The sequence below is a fragment of the Pongo pygmaeus genome, chromosome 5 (assembly GCF_028885625.2).
Source record: "Pongo pygmaeus isolate AG05252 chromosome 5, NHGRI_mPonPyg2-v2.0_pri, whole genome shotgun sequence".
In the NCBI taxonomy this organism is placed as follows: Eukaryota; Metazoa; Chordata; class Mammalia; order Primates; family Hominidae; genus Pongo; species Pongo pygmaeus.
The window spans coordinates 114594605-114621111 of NC_072378.2; the positions used below are offsets into that span (position 1 = coordinate 114594605).

At 38.4% G+C, this 26507-nt stretch overlaps 1 long non-coding RNA gene across 1 annotated transcript in view; it reads right to left on the minus strand.

The window, feature by feature from the left end:
* Positions 1-18573, minus strand: part of LOC129039178 (uncharacterized) — a 68003-nt gene extending 49430 nt beyond the window's left edge. The window contains exons 1-3 of the long non-coding RNA XR_008503279.2: positions 18505-18573; positions 17580-17587; positions 17025-17153 (exon numbers count right to left, since the gene is read on the minus strand). This is a non-coding gene — a long non-coding RNA (uncharacterized LOC129039178). The remainder of the gene's footprint in view (positions 1-17024; positions 17154-17579; positions 17588-18504) is intronic.
* Between the last annotated feature and the right edge of the window lie 7934 nt (positions 18574-26507).

The following is a 26507-nucleotide window of genomic DNA, read 5'->3' on the forward strand; positions in this document are numbered from 1 at the left end:
CATAGTGTCTGTGAGGCCCCGTCTCCTCCTCTAGACACTAGGATTCCCACCTTTGTGATCTGGCTCCAAATTTATGCACTTATTTATATACAAATTGCTTGCCAACTTAACTGGTGACATTTTATGGACTTAACGAGCTCTTCTGATTCAACATGTTTGCATCATTACAGACACCTGAGGAAATAGGACCTCAAATGGCAGGAACTTCAAGCACTGTGGTGAGGGGAGAGTAAACAATTTAAAAAGGTTTTCCTTAGATACCACCAGAGAGGCAGCTGCTCTTTCTGCCTGCATTAGGGATTCCCTCAGCACATTTTAAGACCGTGTAAATCTGTCCAGGAAATACCACTAATACTCTCAAGGTAAAAAGACACTTAAAAACTGTCCTAGTTAATGAGACCATAGATATAATAACCCACATTAGCGATATAATAACCCACATTAGCGACTCCAAATATATGCAGCTATGTTTTCATAATGTTCAGCCTTAAACAAAATCACACAGAGCAGTCTGTTTGCTGGGTAGGTTTGATTGCAAGATGATGAATCAAACACTTGGAAAGGGTCTTCCTTTTTGCTAACCACCAATTAACGCACACTGGGTGTAATCCTGGACAAAACATACCTCTTACAATCCAGTATCTCTTTTAAAGTGAGAAGCTTAGATGGAAGATCTCTAGCACCTTTTAAAATTAGACATTCTGGCCAGGCACAGTGGCTCACGCCTGTAATCCCAGCACTTTGGGAGGCTGAGGCAGGTGGATTGCCTGAGGTCAGGCATTCGAGACCAGCCTGGCCAACATGGAGAAACCCCATCTCTACTAAAAAAAATACACAAAAATTAGGCATTCTGTGATTTTCAGTTGTAAAAGCCTTTGAAATGAAGGTGTCAAGTAAAAATGATTAGAGCAGTTAGAGAGAGAAACAAGTCAGCCTATAGTGGCTGTGTCTTCTTGGACCTCCGTCTTCTTTTGAAGGATCTTGGAGAAGGTGAGAATAGCGCCCTTTCTTCACAAAGCCGAATGACTTCAGCAAACCCAAATGTCTCCTAATTTTAAGGATTTGGTTGAGATGTGTATTTTAGGTACAAAGAATATTAAGTTACTTCTGCAACAATTGAGCACTAATTCTTCTATATGTTTGTAAGAATGACCAGGGCTCAGGTAAGGTAATTTCTAGAATGGCTTTTAGGGTCCTTTCTATGTGATGGCTTCTGCAGATATTATGTGCCTTTAAATGGTAACATTGCCTCTTTAACTAAAATTAGATCAGTGTTTCCTAACCGGGGTCAATTTTGGCTCCGGGGGATATTTGGCAATATCTGGAGGCATTTTTGGTTGTCACATCTGGGAGTGGGGTGGAGAAACAGTGTGCTACTGGCATCTAGAGTGTAGGGGACCAGGTTGCTGCTGAACACTGCACCCTAAAATGCACAGGATAACCTCCAGAATAAAGAAATATCCAGTCCCAGATGTCAGTAGTGTCGCGGTTGAGAAAGCCTAGACTAGACAGTGCATGGGAAAGATAATGACACGTGTACCCTTACTTTGGTCCACATGCAATCTCATTTTTTAAAGTCAGAAACATGTGTAATGACAACCGAATGAGCTTAGAAAATATATTGCTAAGAAGCTTTTTAAACTAGCAAGATAATTTAGGTTTAATGAGCCCTACTACCTTCATAAATATCTCTTCAAAAACTTTATTTTAAAAATATAAATTATTGTGAAGCTCATCTGGTTAGAACACTTTAATGGATTGCTCTCCTTAAGTGACCCACAAGGCTCTGCATGACCTGGTCCTGACTTCCTCTGCAGCCTTCTCTCAGGACTCTGTGTTTGTTATTCTCCCGCCACTCTAGCCTGTCAACTGCTTAAATGCACAAAGCTCTTTCCTGCTCCGGACTCTACCCACACTCTTCCCTTCTTCTCTCTGCTTAGAACATTTCTTCTCAGCCACAGGATCTCTCCCTGCACCAACTTGTCCTTAGCTCAAATGTTGGCATCTTTGCAAATGTTTTACTGAAGCTCTACCCTAATCCAAATTAGAACCTGTGCTTTGTTCTCTGCATTTCATAATACTCATCACATTTCTAATCATGTCTTTTTGTGTGTTTATGTGTTCATGTTTGGTTCCCTCTATTGTTTTATGACCCATGAGGAGACAAAGTGTACAATACTTTTTAAAAATTTTTAATTTTTAATTTTTCCATAAGTTATTCCAGTACAGGTGGTATTTGGTTACATGAGTAAGCTCCTTAGTGGTGATTTGTGAGATTTTGGTGCACACATCACCTGAGTAGCACACACTGCACCATATTTGTTGTCTTCTATATCTTGCTGCCCTCTCACTCATCCCCCAAAGTCTCCAAAGTCCGTTGCATCATTCTTATGCCTTTGCATCCCCATACTTAGCTCCCACACATCAAGAACATATTATGTTTGGTTTTCCATTCCCGAGTTACTTCACTTAGAATAATAGTCTCCAATCTCATCCAGGTCACTGCAAATGCTGTTAATTCATTCCTTTTTATGGCAGTGTAGTATTCCATTTTATATATATATATAAATATTCCATTACATATATAATATATATAGTTATATATATATGACTTTTATTACATTAATTTATATATATGTATATGTGTATATATATATATCAAAGTTTCTTTACTCTTTGTCCACTCATTGATTGATGGGCATTTGGGTTGGTTCCATGATTTTGCAATGGTGAATTGTGCTGCTATAGACATGCATGTGCAAGTATCTTTTTCGAATAATGACTTATTTTCCTCTGGGTAGATGCCCAGAAATAGGATTGCTGGATCAAATGGTAATTCTACTTTTAGTTCTTTAAGGAATCTCCACACTGCTATCCATAGTGGCTGTACTAGTTTACCTTTCCACCAGCGCTGTAGAAGTTGTCCCTGTTCACCAAATCTGCACCAGCATCTACTGTTTTTTGATTCTTTTATTATGGCCATTCTTACGAGAGTAAGGTGGTATTGCATTGTGGTTTTGATTTACATTTCCCTGATCATTAGTGATGTTGAGCATTTTTTCAGATGTTTGTTGGCCATTTATATATCTTCTTTTGAGAATTGTCTGTTCATATCCTTAGCTCACTTTTTGATGGGATTGTTTGTTTCTTCTTACTGATTTGTTTGAGTTAGTTGTTGATTCTGGATATTAGTCCTTTGTCAGATGTATAGATTGCAAAGATTCTTCCACTCTGTGGGTTGTCTATTTACTCTGCTAACTGTTCTTTTTGCTGTGCAAAAGTTCTTTCGTTTAATTAGGTCCCAGCTATTTATCTTTGTTTTGTTGTATTTGCTTTTGGGTTCTAGATCATGAAATCCTTGTCTAAGACAATGTCTGGAAGAGTTTTTCCAATGTTATCTTATAGAATTTTTATAGTTTCAGGTCTTAGGTTTAAGTATTTAATCCATCTTGAGTTAATTTTTATACAAGGTGAGAGATGAGCATCCAGCTTCCTTCTCCTACATGTAGCTAGCCAATTATCCCAGCAGCATTTGTTGAAAGGGGTGCCCTTTGCCCACTTTATGTTTTTGTTTGTTTTGTCAAAGATCAGATGGCTCTAAGTATTTGGGTTTATTTCTTGATTCTCTCTTCTGTTCCATTGGTCTATGTGCCTATTTTTGTACGAATACCATGCTGTTTTGGTGACTATGGCCTTATAGTGTACTTTGAAATCAGGTAGTGTGATGCCTCCAGATTTGTTCTTTTTGCTTAGTCTTGCTTTGTCTATACAGGCTCTTTTTTGGTTCCATGTGAATTTTAGAATTGTTTTTTCTAATTCTGTGAAAAATAAAGGTGGTATTTTGATGGTGATTGCATTGAATTTGTAGATTGCTTTTGGCAGTATGGTTATTTTCACAATATTGATTCTACCCATCCATGAGCATGGGATGTGTTTCCATTTGTTTGTGTCATTGATGATTTCTCAGAAGTGTTTTGTAGTTTTCCTTGTAGAGGTCTTTCGACTCCTTGGTTCAGTGTATTCGTAAGTATTTTATTTTAGTTTTTGCACTTATTGTAAAAGGGGTTGAGTTCTTGATTTGATTCTCTGCTTGGTCACTGTTGGTCTATAGAAGAGCTACTGATTTGTGTACACTAATCTTATATCTGGAAGCTTTGCTGAATTCTTTTATCAGTTCTAGGAGCTTTCTGGAGGAGCCCTTAGGGTTTTCAAGGTAAACAATCATATCATCAGCAAACAGTAACAGTTTGACTTACCCTTTACCCAGTACTATGTTGAAGAGGAGTGGTGAGAGTGGGCATCCTTGTCTTGTTCCAGTTCTCATAGGGAATTCTTTCAAATTTTCCCATTCAGTATTATGTTGGCTATGGATTTGTCACAGATGACTTTTATTACATTAATGTATGTCCCTTGTATGCCAATTTTGCAGAGACTTTTATCATAAAGTGATGCTGGATTTTGTTGAATGCTTTTTCTGTATCTATTGAGACGATCATGTGATTTTTGTTTTTAATTCTGTTTATGTGGTGTATCATTTATTGACTTGCATATGTTAAACCGTCCCTGCATCCCTGGTATAAAACCCACTTGATCATGGTGGATTATTGTTTTGATATGTTGTTGGATTCATTTAGCTAGTATTTTGTTAAGGATTTTGGCATCTATATTCATCAAAGATATCAGTCCGTAATTCTCTTTTTTGGTTATGTCCTTTCCTGGTTTTGGTATTAGGGTGACGCTTCCTTCATAAAATGAATAGGGAGGGTTCCTTCTTTCTCTATATTGTGGAATAGTGTCAAAAGGATTGGTACCAATTCTTCTTTGAATGTCTGGTAGGATTCTGCTGTGAATCCATCTGGTCCTGGATTTTTTTGTTGGTAGTTTTTAAATTACCATTTCAATCTCGCTGCTTGTTCAGGGTATCTAATTCTTCCTGATGTAAGCCAGGAGGGTTGTATTTTTCCAGGAATTTATCCATTTCTTCTAGGTTTTCTAGTTTATGTGCATAAAGGTGTTCATAGTGGCCTTGAATGATCTTTTGTATTTCAGTGGTGTCTGTTGTAATAGCTCCTGTTTTGTTTCTTAGTAAGGTTATTTGGATATTCTCTCTTCTTTTCTTGGTTAATCTTGCCAATGGCCTATCAATTTTATTTACCGTTTCAATGAACCAGCTTTTGTTTCATTTATCTTTTGTATTTTTTTATTTCAATTTCATTTAGTTCTGCTCTGATCTTGGTTATTTCCTTTCTTCTGCTGGGTTTCAGTTTGGTTTGTTCTTGTTTCTCTAGTTCCTTGAGTTGTGACCTTAGAGTGTCAGTTTGTGCTCTTTCAGTCCTTTTGATGTAAGTGTTTATGGCTAAAAACTTTCCTCTTAGCACTGCCTTTGGTGTATCCAGAGGTTTTGATAAGTTGTGTCATTATTGTCGTTCAGATCAAAGGATTTTTAAATTTCCATCTTGATTTCACGTTTGACCCAATGCTCATTCAGGAGCAGGTTATTTAATTTCCATGTATTTGCATGGTTTTGAAGGTTCCTTTTGGAGTTCGTTTCCAGTTTTATTCCACTGTGGTCTGAGAGAGTGCTTGATATAATTTCAATTTTCTTAAACTTATTGAGGCTTGTATACGGCCTATCATATGGTCTATCTTTGAGAAAGTTCCATGCACTGTTGAATAGAATGTGTATTTTGTGGCTGTAGGATGAAATGTTTTATATATATCTGTTAAGTCCATTTGTTCCAAGGTATAGTTTAAATCCATTATTTCTTTGTTGACTTCTGTCCTGATGACCTGTCTAGTGCTGTCAGGGGAGTATTGAAATCCCCCACTATTATTGTGTTGCTGTCTATCTCATTGCTTAGGTCTATTAGTAATTGTTTTATACATTTGGGAGCTCTAGTATTAGGTGCATATATGTCTAGGATTGTGATATTTTCCTGTTGAACAAGGCCTTTTACAATTATATAATGTCCCTCTTTGTCTCTTTTAACTGCTGTTGCTTTAAAGTTTGTTTGGTCTCATAAAAGAATAGCTACGCCTGCTCGCTTTTGGTGTTCATATGCATGAAATGTTTTTTTCTACCCCTTTAAGTTTATGTGAGTCCTTATGTGCTAGGCAAGTCTTCTGAAGGCAGCAGATAGTGGTGAGTTCTTATCCATTCTGTGGTTCTGTATCTATTAAGTGGAGCATTTAGGCCATTTACATTCAATGTTAGTATTGACATGTGAGGTACCATTGCATTCATCATGCTCTTTGTTGCCTCTGTACTTTGGTTTTTCGTTTTTTGTTTTGCTTTTTAACTTGTACTTTTGTTTTATAGGTCCTGTGTGATTTATGCTTTAAAGAAGCTCTGTTTTGATGTGTTTCTAGGATTTGTTTCAAGATTTAGGGCTCCTTTTAGTAGTTCTTGTAGTGGTGGCTTGGTAGTGGCAAATAATCTCAACATTTGTTTGTCTGAAAATGACTGTATCTTCCCTTCACATATGATGATTAGTTTCTCTGGATACAAAATTCTTGGCTGATAATTGTTTTGTCTGAGGAGACTGAAGATAGGTCCCTAATACATTCTAGCTTGTAGAGTTTCTGCTGAGAAATCTGCTGTTAATCTGATAGGTTTTCCTTTATAGGTTACCTGGTGCTTCTGTCTCACAGCTCTTAAGATTCTTTCCTTCATCTTAAATTTGGATAACCTGATGACAATGTGCCTATGCAAACATCTTTTTGTGATGAATTTCCCAGGTGGTTTTGTGCTTCTTGTGTTTGGATGTCTAGGTCTCTAGCAAGGCCGGGGAAGTTTTACTCAGTTATTCCCCCAAATATGTTTTCCAAGCTTTTAGAAATTTCATTTCTCAGGAACACTGATTATTTTTAGGTTTGGTTGCTTAACCGAAATCCAAGACTTCTTGGAGGGTTTGTTCATATTTTCTTGTTCTTTTTTCTTTGTCTTTGTTAGATTGGGCTAATTTGAAGACCTTGTCTTTAAGCTCTGAATTTCTTTCTTCTACTTGTTCAATTCTATTGCTGACACTTTCCAGAACATTTCACATTTCTACATGTGTGTCCAAAGTTTCCTGAATTTTTGATTGTTTTTTCTTTAAGCTATCTATTGCCTTGAATATGTCTCCTGTCACTTATTGTATCATATTTTGGATTTCCTTGCACTGGACTTCACCTTTCTCTAGTCCCTCCCTGATTAGCTTAATAACTAACCTCTTGAATTCTTTTTCAGGTAGATTGGGGATTTCTTCTTGGTTTGGATCCATTGCTGGTGAACTAGTGTGATTTTTTTGGGGGTAGAAGAGCCTCAATTTGTCATATTATCAGGGTTGCTTTTCTGGTTCCTTCTCATTTGGGTAGGCTATGTCAGAGGGAAGGTCTAGAGGTGAAGGCTGTTGTTCAGATTCTTTTATCCCACAGGGTGTTCCCTTGATGTAGTACTCCCCTCCTTTTCCTACAAATGTGGCTTCCTGTGAGCCAAACTGCAGTGATTGTTGTCTCACTTCTGGGTCTAGCCACCCAGCGAGTCTACCTGGCTCTAGGCTGGAGGCTGTCTGCCCAGAGTTCTGTGATGTGAACCATCTATGGGTCTCTCAGCCATGGATACCAGTGCTTGTTCCCATGGAAGTGGCAGGAGGTGCAATGGACTCCATGGGGGTTCTTAGCTTTGGTGGTTTAATGTTCTATTTTTGTTCTGGTTGGCCTCCTGCCAGGCAGTGGCGCTTCCCAGAGAGCATCAGCTGTGGTATTATGGGGAAGAACCAGTGGTGGGCGGGACCCTAGAACTCCCAAGATTATATGCCTTTTGTCTTTCACTACCAAGGTGGGTAGGGAAGGACCATCAGGCGGGGGCAGGGCTAGGTGTATCTGAGCTCAGATTCTCCTTGGCTGGTCTTGCTGCGGCTGCTTTAGGGGATGGGGGTGAGATTCCCAGGTCACTGGAGTTGTGTACCTAGGAGGATTATGGCTACCTCTGCTGACTCATGCAGGTTGTCAGGGAAGTAGGGGAAAGCCGGCAGTCACAGGCCTCATCCAGCTTCCATGCAAACTGAAGGGCTGGTCTCATTTCCCAGTGCCCACCCAACAGCCCCTAGACTGTTTCCAGGTGGAGAGCCACAGAGGCTTGAAAACTTGCCCCAGGCTATCCGCCTCCCAGCTGGGAAAGAAAAGGGGCTTGGTTCTTTCCCTGCCCTTGGAGTTTGCACTCTGGATTTGCGCCTTCCTCTGAGTTACTGCCAGAAGGCTTCTCACTCTATTCAAATGGTTACAAAATTCAGCTAGAGATTTGCTTCTTCCTGTGTGGTTTTACCCCCTGCTTCTCTCCCGTTGGATCCCTGTGGTGCCAGGCAGGAATGGTCTGCTAGGGGACCCAGCGAGTTCCCCGGGTCTTTCTGCTGCTTCGTCTACCACTGTATTTTGCATGGCTTCCAAATGTACTCAGCTCCAGGTAAAGTCAGAAACTTCTCCTGCAAACAGACCTTCAGCTTCTCCAGTGGGGGTGTGTGTTTGAGAGAGGAGGGTCTCCCTTTCCCACTTCCGCAATTGGAGCACTTACAGTTTTGCAGGGGTGTCTCCTGTGTCCTGCAGGAGCAGTCTGCTTCCTTCAGAGGGTCCGTGGGTCCTCTCAGGATTGCTGGTTTGTTCTTGCTGTCGATATGGAGTTAAAATTCACCATGCGAGCTGCCTGGTGCTCTGTCCGGAGCTTCAATCTAGTCCTGCCTCCATCCGCCGTGATCTCTCCTCTAATCCAAAGTGTAAAATACTTTTTAAAACTTACCAAAAAGTATGTATTGCCTAATTTGTTCCTATATATTTATTGAGGCAATAAGTGTAAGATATTTATTTTCTATTGTGTTCTATTGTAAGAACAGATAATATAAGATCCATCCCCTCCACATATTTTTAAGTATATAGTACAATATTCTTAGCCGTAAACACAGTGTTGAACAACAGACCTCAAGAACTTATTCTGATGATGATTATTGCAGTGCTTATCTTTATTGTCTAATAATGTCTGCACAGAGTAGGTCCTCCACAAATCTTTGTTCAAGAAATACAAGAAAATGTCTTTGATCCTCAGAGTCACAGAAGAAGATGATGCCTCAGCCTTTTTTGTGTTCTCTCAATCCACAAGTATATACCCACAATATACTACAGCATCTAGGACAGGAAGTTTCTATGTCAGGTACAAGGTACATATGTTCTTAACGGGACTCCATCTTTTCTCTGAGGCAGAAGATAGACAACTGCCCAAAGGCATTTATTCAGTGCTGTGTGCTGTAGGACTTAAGGCTGTTGCTACTGTCTTGTGATACAGCTACCTCCAATGAAAGGTGCTGCTTCTCTCTGAAATAGGAAGGACAAAAGAAGTAAGGCAACTCTTTCCCAAAGTTTAGGATTAGAATAGCAGAACATCTCTTTTTGAAGTACGGGCTAGGTAGAAAAAAGTGGTTCCTAAATGTTGTACACCTTTCAATTGATCTTAAATGGGAAGATCCTATGAGTACCAGGGACCATGTAAGTTTAGGGTTTTGATGCAACGAAAAACTCAGGACCTCAAGAAATTGTCTGATCTGTGCACTTCTGTCTTGAGGCAAGTACAATCTTATGGACACTGACAGACAGACTAACCTAACTAGCATCATAATATTCTGATGGCTAGTAGACTGATCTGCTTTACTGTTTATCATCAGCACATCAGTTTTCTGTTCCAAAGAACTGGGACTAAGTTGGTACACTTAGCTCTTTTGAATAAAGTGATAAAGATATGTTTTCTTTTTTTATGTCTCTGAACATCTGACCTACATTTTATCTTTTTGTTATGAAGTAGAAGAACATTTTATTCTACTTCAGGTTTATTTTGAGGGGAGATTACATCTCTATGTGCTATATGAACTTCAGTTTTTATTGGATCGACATGTAATGAAATATATTTTCATGGTGAACATCCTTTTATATATTTCAGTTCAGATACAGCTTAATTTTATAAAATGAATAAACTAAATCAATAAAGAGGGAAAATCGTTTTTAGCATTATAATTCTTTCTGTTTGAAGTTAGAGACAAGGTTATCTTCAGGACTTTAGTTCTCCAATCCAATAAGTTAGAAATGGTCTTTTTTAAATTAAAAAATGACTAATGTTTGATGTGATTTTAAATATTAACTCTTGTTAAAATGCTTATGCTTTGTTTTCATTCAAGTCTTAAACATATAATGTTTTGGATCCAGATCATGTGTTTTACACACTGGTTATTACCTAATGAATAAAAACAATGATGTCTGATTCTAAGATGGTCTCTCCCTTATTGATGACACGAAAAATCTTCTCAGTAATCTCATATTGTCCATTGAGATAAATACATAGGGTATAATTTCACTGGTCACACTAATTATTTAAAGCATGACATGAATTAGTACATGTGTATTTTGTCATCAGCATCATCAGCACCATCACTTCGTACACTGATATTGTCATAATTACCACTGTTGTCATTGCGAAGTTTTCCTTTTCTTCTTTCTCATCTTCCTCCTCCAGTTCACAAAAATCATCCTATCAAGATTTGCCAAAAAAATCCTTAATATCTACTTTAAGAGCAGTTAGTAACAGAAAACATTGTTTTATAAATTGATGTGTTCTGCTGAAAATTTTTAAAAGACATGTTCCCTTAAATAGCTAATGCATAAACTCTCTGTACTAGTTTTCTGTTGCTGTTAGTACCACAAACTCTGTGGCTTAAAACAACGTATACCTATTGTCTCACAGTTTCTGTGAATTAGGAGTCCAAGTGCTGGTTACCTGAGCCCTTTTTTTTTGGATTGTATGAAATTGTAATCAAGGTGTTGGTGGGCCATGATATCACCAAAGGCCAGGGATCCTTTTCCAAGCTTGTTCAGGTTGTTGGCAGAATCCAGTTCCTTGCAACTGTAGAACTGAGGCTGCATTTTCTTTTTTTTTTTTGTTTGAGATGGAGTCTCGCTCTGACGCCCAGGCTGGAGTGCAGTGATGCTATCTCGGCTCACTGCAAGCTCGGCCTCCTGGGTTCACGCCATTCTCCTGCCTCAGCCTCCCAAGTAGCTGGGACTACAGGCACCCACCACCACGCCTGGCTAATTTTTTATATTTTTAGTAGAGATGGGGTTTCACCATGTTAGCCAGGATGGTCTCGGTCTCCTGACCTCGTGATCCACCCGCCTTGGCCTCCCAAAGTGCTGAGGTTACAGGCCTGAGCCACCGCACCCGGCCTGAGGCCTGATTTTCTTGTCGGCTACTTGGGAACTACTCTCAGCTCTTAGAGCTTACCTGTTGTTCCTTGCCCTCTCCATAACACAGAAGTTTGTTTCACCAAGGCCAGCTAGAGAAACTCTCTCAGGTTCAAATATCTTCATGAACAGTCAGTCTTTTATAAGCACTCACCTGATGAGGTCAGGTCCATCCAGGATAATCTCTTTCAATTAAGTCAAAACTAACTGACTAGTAACCTATTCATTAGTGTGAAATCCCATCACATTCACACGTCCTGCCCACAATCAAGGAAAAGGAATCAGACAGGGTGTGATTCCTGAATCATACCAGAGGTTGGGAATCTTGGGAGCCATCTTTTAGTCTAGCACACTCTCTAACCTGCCTGTTAATTTTTTCAGCTCTTTCCTATAGACTTTGCTGTCTAATATGATAGGAGCCACATGTGCCTATTTCCATTGAAATTAAATAAAATTTAAAATTCATTTTCCTAGCTGTACTAGGCATGGTTCAAGTACTGAACAGTCAATGCAACTAGTGGCTGTCATGGTGCACAATGCAATTATAGATTATCTACCTTCAAAGGAAGTTGTGTTTGGGACTAAAGTGATAACAATTTGTATGGATTACCACTTCTATGTAACATAATTTTATTGTATTAACTCAGCAGACTAAAAATGAAAATTTTAGATTGTGCAGGCAGGCAAGAGGGGAAAATTTTTAAATAGTATTTTGATATGTGTTCAGTCACACCACAGAGGTGGTATTTTTTAGTCTACTCATAGCTCAGCCTCAGGAAGTCTCCTGCTATTGTTTCTGGTTTCTGCTGTGGCTAATTATAATGAAAGAATAATTCTGTCACCACAAAAAGTCTTGTTGGACAGTGCTTCATAGAAGATCATTAAAAAGGTAGACTACCATCTAATGTGCAGCTACAACAGTTTTATGCAATGGAACATTCTCTGATGATGAAATCTATATCTATGCTGCCCAATATGGTAAGCGTTAGCTACAGGTGGCTATCAAAGCACTGGAAATGTGGCTAGTGAGGGATTAAATTCTTAATTTAATTTTAATTATAAATTAATTAAATGATTTAAAATTTTAAATAGATAAAATAGATGTGCCTAGTGGTACATACATTGGGTAGCACAGATCTAGGCTATGACACATTTTCAATTATTGGAATCCTGCTACTTTGACATTGGCTCATAAATAAAATCTGAGAGCTTTTAGGTTGGTGGAAGGGAAATGGTTGGGTAGATTAGGAAGAGAATGTAATTCTCTTAACGTTTCATTATGTTTTAGACAATTTTTAAAGTCCAAGGAAAGAGGTTGAAAAGTAAAATCTCCTAGTTTTAGATCTTATTTTATATTCAAGTTAGTGTTTCATCTGTAGCAATTTGTCTGCCTTTAGAATGTTACAGCTTTATTCAGCTGGAATAAATTTTCTTACAATGTTTTCTCCTCACGTTGACTTGCCTTTTGCTTTGTTACATTTAATTATATCCCCCCTTAAGGAAGACGGGAGGGAAAACATCAAGTAAACATGTTCCAATGCAGAACTTGTTCTTCCCCAAAAGGTATAATTTGTAACTTAATAAACACAACCACATTGTGATTTAATTAACAAGTGATAGCAACAAAGAAAATAGTAAATCTGTGATTTATTTTAATGTGATGAAAATGGCAGATCTCTTTTAGATGAGAATTTAAAGTGAAGCAAAATCAAATTTAGCCCAGTGTTTCATTTCTAGATGTGCTGAAGTGCTGTCATAAAAACACACACTGCCTATCTCCATGGAATGTACCATCTATTTTTAGGAATGAAAATTTCCATCATCCTAATATGTTTAGGTATCATTTCCAGATGCTCAACTTCTCAGGAACTGGACCATACGTTGAAGCTCTGTGACACTCATGATAACTTTCTGTATTAACAATATGCAAACTCGAAGGCAACAATTCTAGTTAGACACAGACATTTCATAGTTGAGTTTCACTGTAGCTAGAGTTTGGCATTTCACCTATATATAGTCTGAAAAAAGAGAAGTCTCTGAAGTACTTCTGTTTGTGATGGGAGTCAGAGGGCAGGGGCTGATCTACTTTTGTTGTCTGTTTATGGGGCAGGATGACACAAGTCAAATGAAGTATAATGACCATGTATTACTAGGGAAGAAGGAAGCACAGAACTTGGTTCCATATGCACTATATATATTAGAGAACGCCAGTTTGGGCATTGTCTTGGATAGTTATATGTTCTAGTTCCAGTTACTAACCAGAAAGACAAAGAGAATGAACAGAAGCCCTGAAGAGTTCTATACTTCCCCTCATACCCAATAGCTAAGAAACATTTCCACATACCATCCTTTCCATGTCTTCAAGGCTTACATCTTTTCCTTGGAGCTACAGGGTAATACATATTGGAGGATGCTAATACACAGCAGGATAATGATGCTTTGAAATACCACGTAGAAATTCTTTCCTGGTAATTATTATTTTTTTCTTTCTGTCTTTCAAGAAACATTCCACCTCTCATATCAGGCTGTGAAGCTAAGACTTACTGCCATTGAAAATGAGAAGAGGAGAGTAGAGACAGCTGAGACCAAACACTTTGAGTCAACAGAAGGATTCAATTTAATCCTCCAACAAACAGAATGGCTGTAAGACAAGTTGCATTTGATTGGCAAGAACCAAACACTTGATGTGTCTGGAATTGGTGGGTTCTTGGTCTCACTGACTTCAAAAATGAAGCCACGGACCCTTGAGGTGAGTGTTACAGTTCTTAAAGGTGGCGTGTCTGGAGTTTGTTCCTTCTGATGTTCAGATGTGTTCAGAGTTTCTTCCTTCTGGTGGGTTCGTGTTCTCGCTGGCTCAGGAGTGAAGCTGCAGACCTCTGCAGTGAGTGTTACAGCTCTTAAGGTGCCATGTCTGGAGTTGTTTGCTCCTCCTGGTGGGTTTGTGGTCTCGCTGGCTTCAGGAGTGAAGCAGCAGACCTTTGCCACAAGTGTTACAACTCATAAAGGCAGCGTGGACCCAAAGAGCGAAAGAACAAACCTCCCACGGTGTGGAAGTGGACCAGAGTGGGTTGCCACTGTTAGCTCTGGCAGCCTGCTTTTATTCTCTTATCTGGCCCCACCCACATCCTGCTGATTGGTCCATTTTACAGAGAGCCGATTGGTCTGTTTTACAGAGAGCTGATTGGTCTGTTTTGACAGGGTGCTGATTGGTGCGTTTACAATTGCTGCACTAGACACAAAAGTTCTCCACCTCCCCACTAGATTAGCTAGATACAGATGTCAACTGGTATATTTACAAACCCTGAGCTATACACAGAGTGCTGATTGGTGCATTTACAAACCTTGAGCTGGATACAGAGTCCTGATTGGTGCATCCACAATCCCTTAGCTAGACTTAAAGATTCTGCAAGTCCCCACCAGATTAACTAGATACAGAGTGCCGATTGGTGCAGCCACAAACCCTGAGCTAGATACAGGGTGCTGATTGGTGTGTTTACAAACCTTGAGCTAGATACAGGGTGCTGATTGGTGTGTTTACAAACCTTGAGCTAGATACAGGGTGCTGATTGGTGTATTTACAATCCCTTAGCTAGACATAAAGGTTCTCCAAGTCCCTACCAGATTAACTAGATACAGAGTGCCAATTGGTGCATTCACAAACCCTGAGCTAGACACAGGGTGCTGATTGGTGTGTTTACAAACCTTGAGCTAGATACAGAGTGCCGATTGGTGCATTCACAATCTCTTAGCTAGACATAAAGGTTCTCCAAGTCCCCACTAGACTCAGGAGCCCAGCTGGCTTCACCCAGTGGATCCTGCACCAGGGCCGCAGGTGGAGCTGCCTGCCAGTCCGGCGCCTTGCACCTGCACTCCTCAGCCCTGGTGGCCGGCACTGCTGGGGGATCCGGCTCACCCTCCACAGCTGCTGGCCAGGGTGTTAAGCTCCTCATTGGCTGGGGCAGGTGGGGCTGGCCGGCAGCTCCAAGTGAGGGGCCCACGGAGCCCACGCCCACCTGGAACTTGTGCTGGCCCGCAAGTACCGCAGGCAGCCCCAGTTCCTAGCCATGCATCTCCCTCCACACCTCCCTGCAAGCGGACAGAGCCAGCTCGGGCCTCGGCCAGCCCAGAGAAGGGCTCTCACAGTGCAGCGGTGGGCTGAAGGGCTGCTCAAGTGTGGCCAGAATGGGTGCTGAGGCCAAGGAGGCATTGAGAGCAAGCGAGGTCTGCGAGGCCTGCCAGCACTCTGTCACCTCTCATTGAGAGAAAAATGGTTTTAGATTTGACTTACGTTGGCAGTGCTTTGTGGAACCGCTTAGTGGGAGGATGCAGGATATGACATGGATCATTTGTTTACATAGAAGGGAAGATATTAAAACATTTCCTGCCCAGAAGTGAGAAACTTATAGAGGATCTGGAAATGAAAGCAACACATGGAGCTGTTAGTACAGTCTATGGTCTAGTTACTTTGCTACCTGGGCCAGAGTTCTTGTAGGCAAAGAAAATAGAGGTCCTGACAGTTTGAGGAATGTGAAAGAGGGTCCTGCACAACCATAGCACTGTAATTTATTTCCTGTTCTTTGTACTGTTTTGGACACTGTGTGTGCCTAATTGGAGTAGATTCGACAGCATATGAGAAGAAAGAATTAGTAAGAGTGAATCTTCAGAACTTTTGAAGGGTTTTCTCAAATGCGAGGAAGATATGGCCCAGTATCTGGGAGATGTAGGGGCAATAGACAGTTTTAAAATCATATATTTTTAATTTATTTTTGAAGATGATATGAATAACAGCATGATATATTCTTTTTAAAAAACATTTATTTAAATTGACAAATGAAAATTGCATATATTTATTGTGTTCAACCTGATATTCAGAAATATGTATACATTGTGGAATGCTAAATCCAGATAATTAACGTGTGCATTATCTTACTTTTTTTTGGTGGTGAGAACAATTAAAATCTACTCTCTCAGCAATTTTCAAAATATAATGCATTGTTATTAACTATAGTCACTGTCTAACCAAAATTTTGTACCCTTTGACCAACATCTGTCCATCCCCCTTCTCCAGCCCCTGGTAACCACCATTGTACTCTCTGCCTCTGTGAATGTAACTTTTTAAAATTTCACATATATGTGAGATCAGCATATTATACTCTGGTAATGATTCAATAGAGAGAGGAAAAATTTCCATGTAAGAGAGAGAGGGCCGGGCACGGTGGCTCACGCCTGTAGTCCCAGCACTTTCGGAGGCCGAGGCGGGTGGATTGCTTGAGGTCACGAGTTGGAGACAAGCCTGACCAACATAGTGAAATCCATCTCTACTAAAAATACAAAAATTAGCTGGGCATAGTGGTGGGTGCCTGTAGTCCCAGATACTCGGGAGGCTGAGACAGGAGAATCACTTGAACCTGGGAGGCAGAGGTTGCAGTGAGCCAAGACTGTGCCACTGCACTCCAGCCTGGGCAACAACTATGTCAAAAAAAAAAAAAAAAAAAGGAGGGAGAGAGGGAACAAATCATTGAAACAATGTTCCTGAATGAGTGAAAGGGAATAGGAGTGGTGCAGAGATTGGCTTTAGCTGGAAATAACAAGAGAAACACTCTCTTGGATAGATTTTATGTTAGGATCAAAAATGCAAGCAAAGAGAACATAGCATGGTTTGAGCATTAGAATTATATAAACATAAACATTAAATATTTAGAAAACTACATTTGAGCCAGAAGACATTTCAGTTATGAAACATAAGCTTGACTAGGACTCCTTCTTACCTTAAAGGCATTAGAGTGGCCCAGTGGTTTTCAATTGAAGGTGATGTTTTCTCCACGGCCCAAGGATATTTGCCAATGTCTGGAGACATGTTTTGTTGTTAGAACTGGGGGAGATGTTGCTATCGACATCTAGTGGGTAGAGGACAGGAATGCTGCTAAACATTCTATAATGCAAAAGTCAGCCCCCAACACAAACAATTAACTAGCCTAAAGTGTAATAGTACAAAGATTGAAAAACAGTGACAGGAAAGAATTTCCCTGACCTCTACTGAAATCTGCTGTAGTTATTAATGGTATAGTTGATTTTGTTTGCCCCTTACAAACAAAGGGGCTGCTTCTTACAGCCAAAGACAGGGAGAAGAAGAAAAAACTAGCATAAAAGCCAGAGCATTGATGTCTTTACATGTAGAAGATACATGGCATGTGACACATTGCAACACACTGCAGAGAATTCTATCTAAAAGTCTGTAACCTTTGGCTCATCTATGTTGTTCAGTGATCACCATAAATACAATTTGTGTTGAAATGGCTCTCTCAGATTCCAGCCAACCACACTAATATATCTAAACAAGTTCTATGAGAAACAAATGTCTCCAGGTATGCTGGGTCAGCTGCGAACATTAAAATGGGGTTGACTGATGAATTAGTTACTGGGGAAAACAAACATATTATAGCGCCATTCTTGAAAATCACACACTTTCATACTTAATATACGTCTTAGTTCAAATGAAAGTAATAAAGATGCAGTTTCATAAGTTTTAAAATTATATGGTCACATCCAAAATATCATTAATAATTAACAAAATCTCAGACAAAATAAGCATGTGAAAATTGCTTATTTCAGATACAAATGTCATATTATTGGATGTATTTTGTTAGGATTTGAAGTGGATTATTTATGGCGATAGAACCAGCGTAAAGGAAATGGGAATAACAAAAAGGTTTAAAAGATTAGTAAAATTTAAAATTTAATAATTTGAAAGTTGATGTGAAGTATTACTATATTGTGCTTAGGTAAGATTTACTGGAACGCTTTGTAAAAATAATCTAAGTACTAGGGCCATTGGGAAAGCTGTCTTTCTTTAAAATTTCAAATTCACTGGATTATGGTAACTGAAAGAAGGAATAGACAAACCAAGTAATTCTTGCACCCTAATATTAGCTTTACCTAGTCATGCATAACAACACAGGGAAGCCATATGGAAAAAGACCATGCCTAAAAAATATCAGTCTGAGATAAAGTATGTAAATACATGTTTATTGTAAACCACTTCAAAATATTTTTGAAAGAAGGTAAGGCAAGGCATAAACATACAAATATTTAGTAGTATATGCATTAATATTGAACAAAAAGTTGGATTTTTCTTACATTCATTTCTTTTTTTCAAACTTATTTTAAAGTATTTTCTCTAGAATGTCACCTTGGGCTACAAATTAATCTTTAATCTATTTGTCTATATTTGTGTATGTGTTACTACACACAGAACATTAATTTGGTTCTGGAGATTGAGTGATGAGTAATGTGCTCTACTTGCTTTAAAGGGCATATAGTCCAGCAGGATAGAGAGACACAAGTAAACAGGTAACAATGACATAACATCATAAGTTCTATGGCAGAGGTAACCATGGGGATGCAATGGAGGGTCAAAGAAGGGAGTACTTAACCAAGACTTGGGAAGTTTCTGAGAAGGTCAAGTTAGTGGAATTCTAAGCTGGATTCTGAAAGATGAGCTGTAGTTGCCTAGGCAAATGTGGTGTGAGAGAGGAGAAGGAGGACATTTCAGGCAGAGACTACAGTATGATTGAAGTGTTCAGTGTTGAGATAGACCATGGGTATAGGGAGAAATGTTGATGGTTCAGTATGACAGGAATTAAAGAATGAAAGAGGCCAATGGAATTGCTGAAGATAGAGAAGGAATCAGGGGTCATATTGCCTTGGGAACTTTATCTTGCAGGTATTGGGGAATCACTAGGATGCATAAGTGGTGGAGTAACTTGATCAGAGTTCCATGTTAGAAAGATGTTTCTGGCTGCAATGTGGAGAACATCTTAGAGAAGAATAAAGGTGGAGGCAATGAGCCCAGTTAAGGGAGTGTGCTGTAAACCCTGTGGTCTGAACAAGAGTAATGGACTCTTGAGAAGAATGAGGAGATTTTGAAAATAATTAGGTGGTAAAATGGACACAACTTTGTGATATTTATATATGAGAGGTGAGGGAGAACGAGGCATCAAGAGTGCTTCTTCCCATTTCTTTGGTTTAGAAAGTTGGGTTAATGATGATGCTGCTGACTGATGGAGGACATCCCAAAGTTTGTGGGAAAGATGAGGTCTATTGGCTATTGCACATAAAGGCCTACATTGATTACAGTGAGCATAAAGGTGTGTGATGACTGCTCATAATATGTTCTACTCAGGGATTGCCACATTCTCCATTTTTAGGTATCCAAATGTTACTATATTAGGGCACATTTCTGATGAGTACTAGTAGGATAACTGAACAAAAACTTATATTTTGGTTTTTTTTCTTCTTTTATCTAGAGTCATGCAAACAGTTCCTCTGGCAGCATTTTAGAGGTGTCAACCCAACAATTCTACCACTGTTTTCTCAAGCCAATTGGCTGAATAATAAGTATATCCTAACTAAATGTATATATATGCAGAAATAGCCATTAAGTAAAGGATGGGATACTATAATTTCTAACACCTAAGATTGGAAAATAGATATTTTTAAACTAGATTAAGGTGTTAATAAGAAATTATATACTAAGGCTGGGTGCCATGGCTCCTACCTGTAATCCCAGGTTTTGGAGGCTGAGGGAGGAGGATCATTTGAGACAGGAGTTTGAGCACAACCTGGGCAACATAGTGACATCCTGTCTCTACAAAAAATTCAAAATTAGCTGGGAATAATGGGCTATGCCTCTAATCCTAGCTACTCAGAAGGCTGAGGAAAGAGCATAGCTTGAGCTTGGAGTTTGAGACTGCAGTGACCTATGATTGTACAACTGCATTCCAGCCTGGGTGACAGACAGAGATCCTGTCTCTAAAATAAATAAATAAATAAATAAATAAAATAATAAAAGAAGAAATATATTATACACTTAAACTGTGCCTTATACAATTCAATATATACAATTCAATAACTGTTCTAGTAAATCTACTCACTGGTAAATATACAATGAACTCATAACATTTATTTCATCTCAGAGTATGAAGAATAAATTAAGAATTATGTGAACCCTATTTATAGCATGTTTTAAAATTACTTTTCTTGATACATTCAGAATAAATAATTAATAAACTATTTCTTCTCGCCCAAAACTAATGTACAGTGATAAAATGTTATCTCACTTCAAAATAAGTTGTTGTTTTTCATTGATAATTTAGAGTGTTAGATGTTAAGGAGTCGTGTGTATTCTCATGCCTTATCTAACAATGCTAAAATTGCCTACCTTAAAATAATAGGAATTATATTTTGTTTTTTCATAGAATTCAGGATTTTAAGAGCACCTATGACAAGGAGTGTCTTGCTAAAATATTGTTAATAATGGTTATTGAAAAGAAGGAAGAATTCAAAGGAGCTCTTTTCCAGTTACAGATGTGGATTTTTATTTTTCTGTTCTGGTAAACCAAACTACAATTGTTTCCTACAATAGCAAAATGAATCATAAAATCACATTGAAAGTGATTTTAATTTTCCATTATGACCCAGTATAATTAAAATTTCAGAAATAATATTCTTTAAGCACTCTGGTGTTTTTCAAATCCTCTCTTCTTTAAGTGTTATAGCTCAGAGAAGGGAATGGGCCACTTTTGCAATAACACGCTATGTGCACACTTCTCCCTTTTAAATTTCAATTCAAAGGAAATGTAAAAATCTTCAAACACAGCAGAAATTGTGAATTAATAAGACCTGCAATTAAATCTTTTTTATGGTATAAACTGTGCCTATGCCTTAACAAAACAAGATGTCAGCATTGTGAAGGTCAAAGTTGCTTGGAATCAAATAGATCAAATGCTGAATTGTTTATATACATGTTAGAAAAGTGCACTGCTGTAAAAATATTCTCATAATCTGCAGAATTTGACACTGGAAATAACATTTGCTATTTAATTAAATGTTGAGAAGGCATTTATAGATACACACAAATAGACAGCAGTTTTCTTGGATTGCATCTGGAACGACCTTTATTCCCCTTTGCAATAATTCTCTCACACCCCGAACACTTGGCAAAGAAGAATGTTTGTCAGTGGATACATTCCTTACAATTTCATCTTGGCTTTGAACTTTATGGTGCAAATGAGACTATTTTTGAGATTTATTTTTCATTAGGTTTTATGATTATTTTTTCTCTATTTTATGTTTTCTACTTTTTCCTCACCCTAAATATGGTATCGGTTATAGGTAACAGTTTTTACTCTTGGAAAGAATGGAAAATTAGAGGTGAAGATGAAACCAAGGTATGTTACTATGACCACATGAGGCTCCCTTGCTGAAAATATCTCGGTATCTTCCCATTGCTTTGTGGATAAAAATTTAAACTAATTAGCTTTCTTTTTAATCAGCTAGCCTTTCCAGCTTTATTAAACTCTTCACACTAGACAAAATGGCTTACTAGATGTTTCTTAGGTACATATTGTACTATCTCTGTTTTGTGATTATTTTGTTTGATTATATTGTTTGATCCAAAATGACATCTTCCTTTGGGATTTTTCTTTGTGAGTCCAGATGAGAGGATATTTACATAAAGATAGCCCTCTGCCTCCTCCCTCTGCTCCCACATCCAGGACTAATTGCTTGATTCTGCTACATAATTAAGAGAGAAATATGCAGAGTGGACTTTTGAGGGAAATCATTACTAGCTTCTTGGAGGCTGTGGTCCCAAGCTCCTGTGAGGAAGCCACACTCCTGGTGAACTACATCAGATCCCACAGGGCCTTCCAGGCTGCCTCTTGCTTTTCTGACCTGGGCGTTGTTCCTTTTACTCACAACTCTTGGCACTCTAGATCTTACAACATATAGGAAAATACACACATTCATACACCATCTACCAGAAATGGTATCCCAAGCACCTTGGTCAATAATATCTAATAATGAACCTTAACATCTCTCAAGGCAGTCTTGGGCAAAAAAGGAGAAGATCGAGCTTATCTTATCTGATGAGCATTTGGAGTGTGGCAGTGCTGAGGGTGAAGGTTGAGAGAGGATTTTCACCTTGTTTTCAGAGCTGTTCTTCTTTCATGGGTTTTATAACACCCTCTCCCCAGAATATCTAACTAAACAAAGATTTCCATGGATTAGAAAAAAAATTTTGTTTTAGAGGTTGAAGTGAATCACTGACTCACTCTATGTAAACCCAACTTTCCATAAAGCACACCTTTCTGTAAAGTTCATCCTGGCCTCTCCAGCCCAGATATGTCTGTCTGAATTTCTGCAGCAATTACTATCTGGGCTCTGGAATCAGACAGCCCAAATGCCCCTGTGGCTTATAGTTCTCATTTATAATGTGAAGATAATAGCATCTATCTCAAGATCTGAGGTGAAGATTGAGAATTAAGTTACTATCAGTTTTTTTTTTTGCAATTCATGCTGTTGTATATTATTATCTACAACTACCTTAAATTGATTTTAAATTTTATTTTTAAATACATGCATTCAAATAATTGATCTATATATGTCTTGTATACTATGTAGACTATTAAGTATATACTTAGTATATAGAAAATTCCCAATATAATTGAAACTACAATGTATCCTTTTCCTAGTGCATTCCTCTTACTTTCTGCCAGAAATTTTGGTTTTCATAATACGTTTATTACATATGTATCCCTAAAAATTATATATTTTTAAAGCTTAGTATTTTCAAAGTTTATATAAATGGTACCTTACTAGATGTAGCCTCTGTTTTTTAAAAACAATTGGTTTTTGTTCCTCAACACTTTGTTTGTGAAGGTCATACATGTTGTTATATACAGCAGTAGATAATGTATTTTGCTGCTGTAAAATTTTTTATTTTATGAATATTCTACAATTTATCTGATTTCCTACTGGAATGTATTTTGTTTTCTTCTAGTTTTTTTTGGTTGTATTAACAACACTACTATGAACATTCTTGTCTCCAAGAATTAAATGGTACTTTGAATCTTTGACTACTTAATTTCCTCTTCCCTTCTTCCCATCCCACCTAGGTTGCAAATGCCCCTTAGAATCTTTATTTCCCTCCATAGTATTTAACATGGTGTCTTGACCACAATAGGTACTCCATAAATACTTGTATATTTGATATAATCAAAATGGATGCATCCTTTGACTAATGTATCAATTATTTTAATTGGTCCTTTTCCATTTTCTATACCATGACATTTATCCTTTTCAGATGCTGTGCTGTCATCTAGCCATTATTCATTGCATGGTAGCCTTTCAGAATATCAATGGTACATGCATTCATATATAGCATCATGTTCATAGTTAATATAATCTCTTTCAACATTATACACCATCATATACTGAAAAATCTACTTAACCGGTCTGAACTCATTTCTTCTTCCGTAACATTAGTATAAAAATACCTACTTCATAAGCTTGTTATAGATATTGAACATAGTACATTTAGATCTTTAAGCATAGCAAGGGCTCGAAGTACCTATTGTTATTACTATTATTCTCTAACTGATTGATGTGGTTAACTCTAATATCTGCAGCCAGATAGTATGTCCCTAGAGCACAAGGACATTCTTATAATTACACCCATCCATAGGGCCTGTCATAACTCATGTTAGTTGAATTGAACTGAGTAGTCAGTGGTTATTAAATAACCATTGATTGGCTAAATCCCTGCTTAGTAACTCTTCTCTTTCTCTCACTTAACTCTTGAAAGTGATTCGTAGTTTTGTAGGATTGCCGATTAAGACTGGAGTGGAGTGGGAAGCCGTTAGCTGCAATAAAATGAAGGAGAAATAATAATAAGAAATTGCCTTTGAAGCTGAGACTGAGTAGACAGATTGGGTGGTTACTTCCATGGTATGACTTGACATATATCAAAATACTCATTCCAAAAATGCCACCTTCCATCTGCCTGCCACATTGTCAAAAATCCCTACTTTTTAGTCCTCCTTTTGAGTGAAGACAATAAAAGTTTTGTTGACTATGTTACATGGAAGTACTTTTTCTTAATATGATGATGTTTCAGAAGGGAGGATGTGGAATGATCAATGGAACTCTTGAGTACCAAACAAGCTTTGCTAATTTCACAATTTTTCTTAAAGCTGCCTTATTATAATATGGATCCTTTAGAGGGTATTTTCCATGTGCCACACAGTTTATCAATATTGATATGGTAATATTTTACAAGTATGGAGTTTATAACATCAATTGGAATAATAATATTGTGTCAATATAGTTTATAATATTCATAAACCTTTACAATTTTGATACTATGTTTATATTGCAGATGAGGAAATTGAAACCCAGAAATGTTATTTACCCAGTCTACCCAATCATAGATATCCATACCTAGGAATTTGAATTTAGCGTTCTATAATTCTAACCTCTGCTATACCTTGAAGACTCTCCTACCTTGGCCTGTGTTTTGCTTAAACCACGGTAATTGGTAGCGTGATGAAATAATTAGAGAGGAAGTTATTTTTTTAACTTTTTTCAACAACACCATAACCCTGCTGTCTGCATCTGACTGACTTCTATTCACCTAATAGCAAAACCTAGTTATGCTTCATTTCAGGAGTAAAAGAGCTTTTCTAAATCTATTTGGGGGCATGCACTTCTGCTCCTGGGTGGATCCACACTGCAGCTTGCTTCTCCCTAGTATCATGGCAGCTCTCCATTCCTATTCTTTACCTCCACTCCTGTGGCTGCTTTCTTCCCGTGCATGATTTTTGTCCTCCATGTGATCACCTTCCTTATTTCTTTATTCTTCCAAAGCACCAATATTACAAAATAATTACAAAAATTTGAAGATAACAATTATCCCAAAAGATCGCAGAATATGTAAGGACACTGGCTACTGTATGCATACAGCAAAAGTAAAAAACAATACTAGATATCAATCTGCTTAAAAGTTTCCATGCCGCCCCTGCTTCTAGAATTATCCCCTAGGCTGTCCATTTTGCTCAAGACTGGGGCTTGAGTCCTATCTCTTTTCTTCTTTCCATTTTTACCAATTTCAAGGTTTATGAACTCTCTGCCTTCCTCTTTTCTTAATCATTCTTTTACACACCAGGCCTGTGTTGAATGGATATGAAAGGCAATAGTTTGATGGGGTTGGATTGGAAGGACTGACTTTTCACAACTGAAATAAAAGATCCAGCAAAAGATAAGCTCTGGTCCAGTCTCTGGGTGGTGATTTCTTTTGAGGAAGGGCCAATCTGTCCTTCCTAACTTGGCCCCAAGTTAGCTCTTGCTGGTCCTGCCAATACTCTGAAACTTAGCCTACCCTCCTGTTGGTCCAGGCTTGAGCTTTTGGCCCTAAAACTTTGGCCAAGAATGGTTGTTGTTTTTTTTTCTTTCTTTCCTAAACCTGAGGCTGAACAACTCCCTGGCAGGCACCTTGTTGCTCATTTCTCTGCTATAGATCTCTTCTAGGCCATGCTGGGGATGAGAAAAACTTGGATGGAGTGAAGGGATCTATTTCAGTCTCTCACTGACTAAACATGCTACAAACACTACACCACCTTTGCTATCCTATTGCCCTTCTATTGCCTGTTCTATTCCAGTTGCCCTTTCTTTTACTATCTGCTCACTCAATTAGGGGTACCATTCAATCTTGCTGCCTTTAATACTATCTGTATACGAATTACTCCCAGATGAGTATCCATTGCCTATATCTTTTTTGAACACCGGGGTATACCCACTTCCTAGGTGATGTTTCTGTCTTCATGATAAGTAGATATCTACATCCAAAACAGCACTCCTAGACTCCTCTCATTCCCAGTTCCCTCCTCCTCAGAGTATAGACCAATCTCCCTGTTTCCACCCTTATTCCCTTCAATTAATTCTTATCTCAGCAGCCAAAGTGATCCTGTTAAAACGTAAGCCAGTTCACGATATTCTCTGCTCCAGATCAAACAGTGGTTTTCTAACTTACTCTGATTAAAATCTGTATCATTACAATGTGTATCTGATTTTCTAACTTACTCTGATTAAAATCTGTATCATTACAAGGTTGTACCTGATCTCCACACTCCACAGTTCGCAACCTCTTTGTCTTTATCCCCTCTACTCTTCCTTCTCATGATTTGTGTCAAAACGTCACTAGTCACCAAGCTGTCTAGGATCACTCCAAGGAGCTAGTCCCTGTCTCTCTCTCTTTTTTTTTTTTGAGACGGAGTCTCGCTCTGTCACCCAGGCTGGAGTGCAGTGGAGTGATCTCGGCTCAATGCAAGCTCCACCTCCAGGGTTCACACCATTCTCCTGCCTCAGCCTCCCAAGTAGCTGGGACTACAGGTGCCCGCCACCACGCCTGGCTA